This window comes from Styela clava, chromosome 4 (assembly GCF_964204865.1).
Source record: "Styela clava chromosome 4, kaStyClav1.hap1.2, whole genome shotgun sequence".
NCBI classification, from domain to species: domain Eukaryota; kingdom Metazoa; phylum Chordata; class Ascidiacea; order Stolidobranchia; family Styelidae; genus Styela; species Styela clava.
The window spans coordinates 4837547-4846835 of NC_135253.1; the positions used below are offsets into that span (position 1 = coordinate 4837547).

The window sequence follows — 9289 nt, forward strand, 5'->3', positions numbered from 1 at the left end:
TTATCTAACAAATGTTTAGTAAATTTGACGTTGCACTGACTAGATAAATGTCCGATTGCTCACTTCTCCGATTCCAAGATTGCCATCATATTGAAATATATAAAACAAACGCCCTAGATCAATGGTTCTCAACCGCAACTTTGCTGCCGGTCCGCCAAATATTTTTTCAATATTAATTTATTATAAGCAAATTGCAAAATACAATGTATTGACGTCATGTCCGTTAGTTTTATGATTATTTTGTTAACTCTTATTGATCTGTAGTACCGGTATTCGTCTAACAACCAAATTTGGTGAGAGGTCCTCTGCCCATTTCAAACCCTGAGCGGTTGGATGTTCGTTATGTGTATGGTCTCATAACGGCGGCTAACGTCCTAACGGAGGAGTTTGATAGCACGCAGCTAGCGTTTTGTTTTTTAGCAATTCTTAAAAAAACTCTTTTTCAAAACAAGGGCTTGTTTTTTGTTTTTATTGAAATACCCCTTGCATCGCCTTGAAACTACGCCAGAACGTTGCGTTTTGGCAGCCGCATAAGCTGCCGGAATTATATTTTCAAAAATGCAAGTGAAAATTCTTGCTTTCACTTTCACTTCTATTGAGTACACCTACCGCCAAGTTTGTATCTATACCACAGTCATACGATTTTACCAGGAATATTTATCCGAAATATTAGAGAGACGTTTTGAGTACGAAAAATCATGAAACTTATTTAATTAATGACAGCTTTTGGCAAAACAAGTGCGATACGATACGGAAGAATATATTTACATCGGCAACCTGATTTAAACGATGAATCAGGCTATGCTTATTGTAAGACACGTTTGGTGCAATGATGTCAAAACTAATCTGTTATGACCCCATAATAAGGATTTTGAGCCTCTGTATTGACATTTTTCTCATAAAATAAAGACATTATTACGGTTAAAACTGTTCGGTTGATTCATGCCTAGCATACTTTGTTCTTGAGGTTGAAGTGATAGAGTTTTTCAAAGTTATACAAACTCATTTATTCGGTCGTATTTCAATTTTTCCAAGGTCGTTCTCGTCGCAGGGTCGTTCACGTAATATCGGTATCACGTAATATCGTCTAATCGCTTGCATCTTCCTGCGCCAACCACGTTTGCGGACGCATTGAACTAAAACTTAAGAAGGCTTGTATGGGCCTTCGTCGATATTTGTGACATTTCGTAGGATTTATTGCAAATAAGAAGCGCTTGGCATGTTTTTACATTCATTTTTCTTTAACACATTTAATACAAAAAAATCGGAACTCCCGGAGTATGTGAACCAAGATAGCGGACACCAGAACGTAGTATGTGTACCAGGTTGGGGTTAGGCCATATTTTCAGGTACAAATACTACGGAAGTCACTTGGCTAGAAAAAATGGAATAAAATTATTCCCTAACCCTAATCTGGTACACATACTACGTTCCGGTGTCCGCCATCTTGGTCCACATACTACGAGGGTGCCTGCAAATAGTACAGCCATTTAAAACAAAACAGGCAAAGAATGGATTTAAAACAATTGTTTAAACAACAATCTTTCTGAACAAATCCCTTCACACAATACGGTACCTGATTGAAAACTTCGCAGTTCGCGCGTTCCGTAATTTGACAGTAGGCCTATATTTAGCGAGGTTTGATAGTAAAATGGAGACAAATAAACAACAAAGTATTATCCAGTTCTTCCAAAAGAAACCCAGCGGTGAAAACCAAGTTGGTGGTTTTGACATGACAGATGAAGAGACTGCTACATCAACTTTAAAACATGCCCCGAAATGACTTTTCAGGAAAGTTGATATGGATCTGGTATGATAAGAAGTATTTGGAGCTAGGTTTTACCATTGCTCCCAGCAGCAAAAAAGTACCGCTTTCTATGTGCAAAGTCTGCGCCAAAATTCTTTCAAACGATGAAATAAAACCCGCAAAGTCAACAAAAAATAATATCAAAAAGACAGCTGGAAATTTCTCATTAGATTGGATTGTATTCTTTTGCACCTTCTACTTCTGTCGTATTTGCATTCTTTTGATTATGTTTTGTGTTCATGACATTTTTGGTTTAATTTGAAGGTCCGCCGGTCCGCGAAATTTGTTTTGAAATTTTACCGGTCCGCGAACTGAAAAAGGTTGAGAACCTACCCTAGATAGCTATCCATCAAACAATAGCGTATGGAAGAATGCCGTTGGAAAAGGATAATTTATTCTTAGTTAGGTTTAAGACGTTGTTATCTAACCTTCGTGTTCGTATATTTGGACATTGCACTCTGTTTTTTCACGATGATTTTAGATAGAGTTCTTCTTCCAGGGCAGATGAAGTAAAGGATGCATGTATAATATACATAACCTCTGTCACATTATCATAATTTCGTTTTTTTTGTGCTGCGTAAAATTGGTTACACACAGGAAGCATAACATTTTCAATCAACATACGCGAGATGGCGCGCTCACATTCGGAGGATAGTTGCTCTCGGGCATATCTGTATACATCATTTTTTTGCTTTCAAAATTTAGGCCTAAGATAGATGATTTTAACATGCCGTACATTTCTTGAGTGAAGATATAATGTGTTCTTGACTAGGTTCAAGCTATATTTTGCAGTAACATGATAGTTGAAAGTACTGTATTTTAATTTGTACTATAATTGTTCTAAGTATGGCATGCTGAACACGAAGAGTGTCAGCTTTAATATTAAATGGCAATTTTGAAAATCCTTCGAATTGGTAGCGAAATATTCTCTTTGTAGTATACCAATCAATATGGATATTCTTGTGCTCCCAATTGGAGTCATTTAAAAAATAATACCTCTGATATTTAATATATTAGTATTTTATATATAAAGTAGCAGAGATTTGTAGTCAACTTCTTCTTAGAAAACATCTCGTACGCAAACTCACACAGATATAGGCAAGACAGGGTAATATGAGTCTTGAATATGTTTTCTTTTTTTCAATTTGCCACCGTAGAAGTTGTTCAATTAATTTTTTCATAAGTGGTCAAACCAAATGTAGCATCAACACCCGAAACACTCGTTTCACCAAATCCCATCAGTAAGTCATTTCAATATTAAATATACGCACAACCTAAATTCTAACCTGGTACACATACTTTGTTCAGGTTGTGCGCCATCCTGGTGCACATACTTGGGGGGCTCCCAGCAGGCTTATTGATGCGTATTCGATCTAAAATAGACAGTTTATAAAAAACCATAATTACTCAATAAAGAAACCAGTATTTTGCAATATTCCTTATTGCTGAATTTTCAAGCTTGAGATGGGATGAGACAGCATACATTTGTATTTCCCATGGGCACGTAGGACACGAAAACCGTATGATTTTTGGGAATATGATGGTAAAACATTTCGTTATGGACTTCGTGTTCATATATTTGAGCATATCTCTCTTGTAAGTTATAAAGAGCAAAATATATTATCAGCATTAACAATATACTTCGTGATGGGGCTGATGGACACATGTATAAAAGTTATGAATATGAATTTAACAAAGTCCCTAAATTTTGTTGTTTGGCATATCTCTTCGTACACGTAGTCCTATTTATTAGACGCTGAACCTAAATTTAACATTATTTTATTTATTGACTTTTATTTCCATGGGAATCCCATGGGATGGGACAGGCATAATTGCTATGGAATGGAAATGGGACAGAAAAATATGTCCCATGGACAAGCCTGTGAATTTCCTTGGAATTCTGGAAATGATATGCTAACTTTTTGTTAATATGATAATTAATATTTAATGCGTGACATCAATTACGTTTTATATTTTCATTTAAATCATTACAAGGTAATGTAGGATCTATCTATCATAATATTTCCGTAAATGTACATCTGGATTCTAGAAAACCACAATAATTCTATAGTTTAAATTTCACTCGCAATGAAAAGAGTTTTTATTTCAGCTGAAGTGAATGACGCCTCGATATGGAGAGATATAGAGAATATATTGCGAGACATGACTGTAACTTGTGTTAATTAAAGTGTTAGTTGTGAAATGCCTAAAAACTCAAGTTGTGCTCAACAAACAGTGTTTGATTCATCTAAAGCATGAAAAGAGCTCATTTACCTTTGCTGTTTACATTTTTTTTTATAAACCGCAATGTTTATTCAACGACTGGAGTCATTTCATTTTTGGATGAAAATCATTTTCATAACCGAATAACTTTCTTGGCATCAAGATCAGAATACTCATCTATGGTATCATCCTTCAAACTGACACTCACATTGTCATATGATTGGGTAGGGTATGTTAACCTGGCTACGGCGAAGATTCCAATTACTATGACATCTGCCAATGAGCTATTAAAATATTTATTTTTTTCTTATGAATGGTATTTTAGTTATTGGAATAGAGATTTATTTATATGGAAATATTATGATACATAGTTTTGCTCAGTATTTTAGCATCATAAAACTGGAAATTTAATTCATGACACAGGCTAAGTGATCACATATGTTTTACAAGAAATCTACCGGAGGCTATTTATTTGTGTGAATAGGATTTTAGTCAGTAATTGGAATAAAGATTTAGTTCAGTGGTTCACAACCTCTCTACCCTGGCGGACCGGTTAAATCAAATAAAATGTACTCGCGGACCGGCAAAAATTGAAATGAGTTGAACAGAAAATAATAACATATATTTGTGTAATATAGTGCAATGCCGGGCACTCTCTGTGCTTATAGAAAAAAAATGGAACACTTAAACTTATTTCACATGAAGCAACACTATTAAATAACGTACAGGGCAAAAATTGAAATGAGTAAAACATAGAATAATAGCATATATTTGCATAATAAAATACAGTGCTGGGCACCCATCATGCGTAAAAAGGCACACAGAAAACATCTCACATAAAAAGACAGGACCTCCTGAAGTATGCGCACCAATATGGCGCACAACCTGAACTTAGGCTTTGTACCAGGTTAGGATTCAGGTTATGCGACATCTTGGTGCCCATACTTCAGGAGTGCCAAACGACACGTACATGCCAAATCATGTACAAACACAATTAACTTTAGTGAAAATTTGCTGCTGTTTCGTTTCCAATACAGGCTTGCAAACGAAGCATCAAGAAAGGGTTTTGCAACACGTAGCTCTGCAGTGGCTCACAGTCGATTTTGTTAAAAGGCTGGCTTACGACTTTATTATTTTATTTCTTATTCACGACTTTTGCTAGTATCTTGTTTGACATTTTTTTCTCTATGATTTAGTTTTAGACTCACTCCCTCAGTGTGACGCTGCTCGATAACCTTTACTGGTTTATCGCGTCTCCCTCCACACTGAAACGTATTTTTTTATGGTGACCGTACATTTGAACCCATGTACATTTGAACCCTTGCGTATATCCACGGGTTCAATCTATATGCGGGTGCTAAAACCCATGGGTTAGGGTTAGTATGGGTTTAACTATCCGTGAAACAAAAAAAAATCCATAGGTGCAATAGCATACAGGTGCAATTGTCATGGGTTCAAATGTACGTGGGTTCAAATGTAATGGAACCTTTTTTTATACATGCTCCGTAAATATTTAATAATATACTTTTGATATGTGATAAAATAAACTACGGACTGATTTCTTTGCTTCGTTTTAATTAAAGCTAGTGATAAAAAAGTTTTTCGTACAAGTACCTGGTTGAATATTCGGACAACAGTTTTATTGCTCGATTACTTAGCGATGGATATTCGTTCAACGCCCCAAACAAAATGAATTTATATTACGATGATAAAGTCTTCGCTAACTTGGCACCCGGGTCAAAATCCTGCTGTGCATCACCTGAAAAAGATCTCAACGGCCCATGATTTTGTTGCGCGTCTCGTGGACCACCTACAGGGTCGCAACAAGTTTATATCTTGCTGAATGTCAAGACAAAGTTCTGGAATTTTTTACTGTTCTTGGCTGTTTTTTAGTTTAAACAGAGAAATATTCCTTTATTTCGATAGTAATATTAATGAAGAAAAGCATGCAGAACGGAAAAAGATCGCATTCTGATATTCAGGTCCCTGAATCTTGCGAGATTTGACGGAGAGAAAGTGTAATTATTCGGCGCCAAGACGTCTCCGGGCGATTAATGCCGCACTTATCAAACAGTAATATGACGGCGGAAGAGAAATTGCGTAATAAACCAACGTAACTTCGTCTTTTCGGCTTCGATGAAGCGATTGAGACGGCAGAAAATCAACAAAATGAAAAATTTTCGCGGACCGATAAAAAAGCTTCGTGGACCGGCGGTTGGGAACCTCTGACTTAGTTATACGGAAATGTTATGATACATACTGTTCCCCAATATTTTAGCATCATTGAACTGGAAATTAATTTATTTATCATACAGGCTAAGTGATCACATATGTTGCCTCATCCGAACGAAGTTGTTAAATTCTTCACAAGAATTCTACCGAAAGTTGATTGTTTATATGAATGAGATTTTAGTTAGTCATTGAAATAGAGATTTAGTTATACGGAAATGTTGCGATACATAGTTTTCTCCGTATTTGAGCACAAAAAAGCTGCGTATTAATTTATGACACAGGATAGGTGCTCACATATGTTTTATCATCCCAACAAATTGTTATAGATTTTGCAAGAATCCTACCGCAAGTTAGCGACAACGAATGGGTAAATTAGAGGTTTAAATGGTGAGTATTTCGGGCTTTCTATTGATTGTTTCTTTCTAAATGATTGTACACCAATATACACGATATATTAAATACAAGTGCTTCCTGTCCAAATATTGTATAGTTATTGACAAAATGAGGATTCCATATGTTTATGATTACGACCAGATTGTCTAGAATCCTTATAAAAGAGGTGAGAACACTACTTGGGCACTATTGACTTGGAAAAAATTGTCGAGCGTTGTTCTAAAGACGAGGATATATCAGGTGAGATTTTAAATTTGTTTCTAAAATTGTGAATGGATTGAGTGGCATCTTTTATGTAAACATGTATATATATCGATCCTACAATATTTTATTTATTTATATATTTATAGTCTAATTTATATATTGCTATTCACTAATGCTCAAGGTGAAATTAACCTGCACTCTGTTTTTCTGAAATTATGTGTTGAAAAAAAGAAATGCTCGAATCCCACTGAACAGTGTTTCAATGTATACATTTTTTTGTTTAAAATGTATTTATTATTCTTTATTCTATCCGTATAAAAAGAATAATGAAGTCCGCAATCATTTTAATATTGGTGGCAATGTTTGTCGTCAACAGCGACGCTGGTTGGCTCGGGAAAACTGTGAAAATTTGCAAGAAGGTCGTGCAAAACCCGTAAGTTATGGTTCATTAAGTTGATGATATTAACTAATTAAATATTAGTTTGAATTCAGTTAAATTTAATCAAAACAATCTGTGGAAAATACTCTAGTGATTTGAAATAGAATGTTTCACTTTATAAATGATATGCCTAAAGACAATGTGATTGAAGACAAAAATTCATATTAGCGCAATAAATAGTTTTATATTCATTTATTTTTCTCCAATTGTTCAATTTTAGAACAGTGAAAAAGATTGTCAAACATACTGCTAAAACTGTTTTCAAAGTAGCAGTCGGTGATGTACGGACTTTACGAGAAATGGTGAGAATGATTATATTTGTTTAGCAATGTTGGATCCATGGAAAACCAATTCTCATCATCCCCATGTAGAGTTTAATTTTTATTTTTATTTTTTTTACATAAAGTTGTTGTTGTATGTATTCGTATTATTGTTTGTCATATACAGTCAAATTTATTTTTAAATTTTGATTTTTAATATTAAAATTGCACTAGATATAATTGAATAGCAACATTTTTCCTTTTTTCAAAGAACGATGCTGAAATGGATCAAATGCTTGAGGCCATCAAAATGATCAGAGATATGGATGAGGGTAAGAAATATAAATTGTTGGCAACTACTCAAATATACAAGGCCGTGTAACTTTGATTTGCTGGTCCAACATTTTCGATTGGTGTTTCTTGTAACAAAACAATGTGCACTAATCAATCAGTTTGGACATTTTGACCATTCTTCGTTTGGGGTTTTATCCCAACACATCAAAGATTTCTATTTCTCTACAATCTCTGTACTTTTTGCATCAGGTAGTCGTGTCGCAAACATATTGGTAGAATGAGATACTCTCCAGAATTATGTGATATGATATGATATTAGTGATGTGATATTAGTTCATCAAGCTATTGTTCATTCATTCATCAAGTCAAGCAAATCACATATGATTTTGACATGATAGAAGAGAATCACTTATAATTTTATGTTAATTTCAGATGAATTCAACGACTTTGAAAATGCTCAATCCGTAGAAGATTTGGAATAATCTTCAAACGTTGAATGATAGCACAGAGTAGAGGAAAAACGAACGAACAGACAACTTTTTTCAGATTTTGATTATTTAAAATATTCAAAGAGAGTTTTCAGTAATGAATATATATCTACGTATTAATACAGAGGAAATTCGGCATATAATATCCGAACTAACTAAACATAATTTGATCACATATTCTGACGCAATGTTTCTCTTTTTGCTATCATATCACGCATGCTGCTTTGTATCCAAGTATTTCTTGGGATAATAAAAGCTGGAACATAATTTTGTATTACTCAGAATGAAAGCTTTAGTTTGAATATGAACAGACAGTACCCGGACATATAATTGTCTCAAATGTCATTCAAGTCGAAACCCGAAAACCATCCAAACAACCTTTACATAAATGCTGAGATCAATGTGTTCGAGTCAATTGTGCCAGTTTTCATGGGGGTTTTGTCATAAATTTTTCAGGAACCCAGTGAACAAAAAATACCGTCAAAAATTTACCTTCTTATTTAGATCCAGAGCCAAATCTTTCTTCAAATTTTTTATTAGTAGTGGTAGATTGAAGAGTTTCCTAGAAGCATATTATTTCTATATTCTTTCGCGCGTATATGGGTTTCGTGGTGTTTGCTGTTTTTCTCCAGATTATACTTTGTGAATTTGCGCCACCTAATCGAGCGGGGGCCCAATGAACAGTAAGCCTATATACTAACGTAACCGGTATTTTTGTCCGTCTTTTGAGCGAGCATTGCTCTTCTGTTTCAGTTTCACAATAGTTTGATGGGGGCTATGGGGACAAGTCTATGGGGACAAAGAAGTCGGTTTCGGGGGTTGCAAAATTATTTTTGCATTGTTCGCGGGCCACAATAGTGCCACGATTATGTAAACAGAGCAACACAAAATAAACACTTTTATTGTGCAAACATTATTGAATATTACTTGTCATGTATCAAGCTGAAAA

At 34.8% G+C, this 9289-nt stretch overlaps 1 long non-coding RNA gene across 1 annotated transcript; it reads left to right on the plus strand.

Moving 5' to 3' along the window:
- The first annotated feature begins 6808 nt into the window (after window positions 1-6808).
- Window positions 6809-8607, plus strand: LOC144422039 (uncharacterized). Its single transcript, XR_013475119.1, has 5 exons — window positions 6809-6895; window positions 7182-7292; window positions 7519-7600; window positions 7830-7890; window positions 8285-8607. It is a non-coding gene; the product is annotated as an uncharacterized LOC144422039 (long non-coding RNA).
- The last annotated feature ends 682 nt before the right edge of the window (window positions 8608-9289 follow it).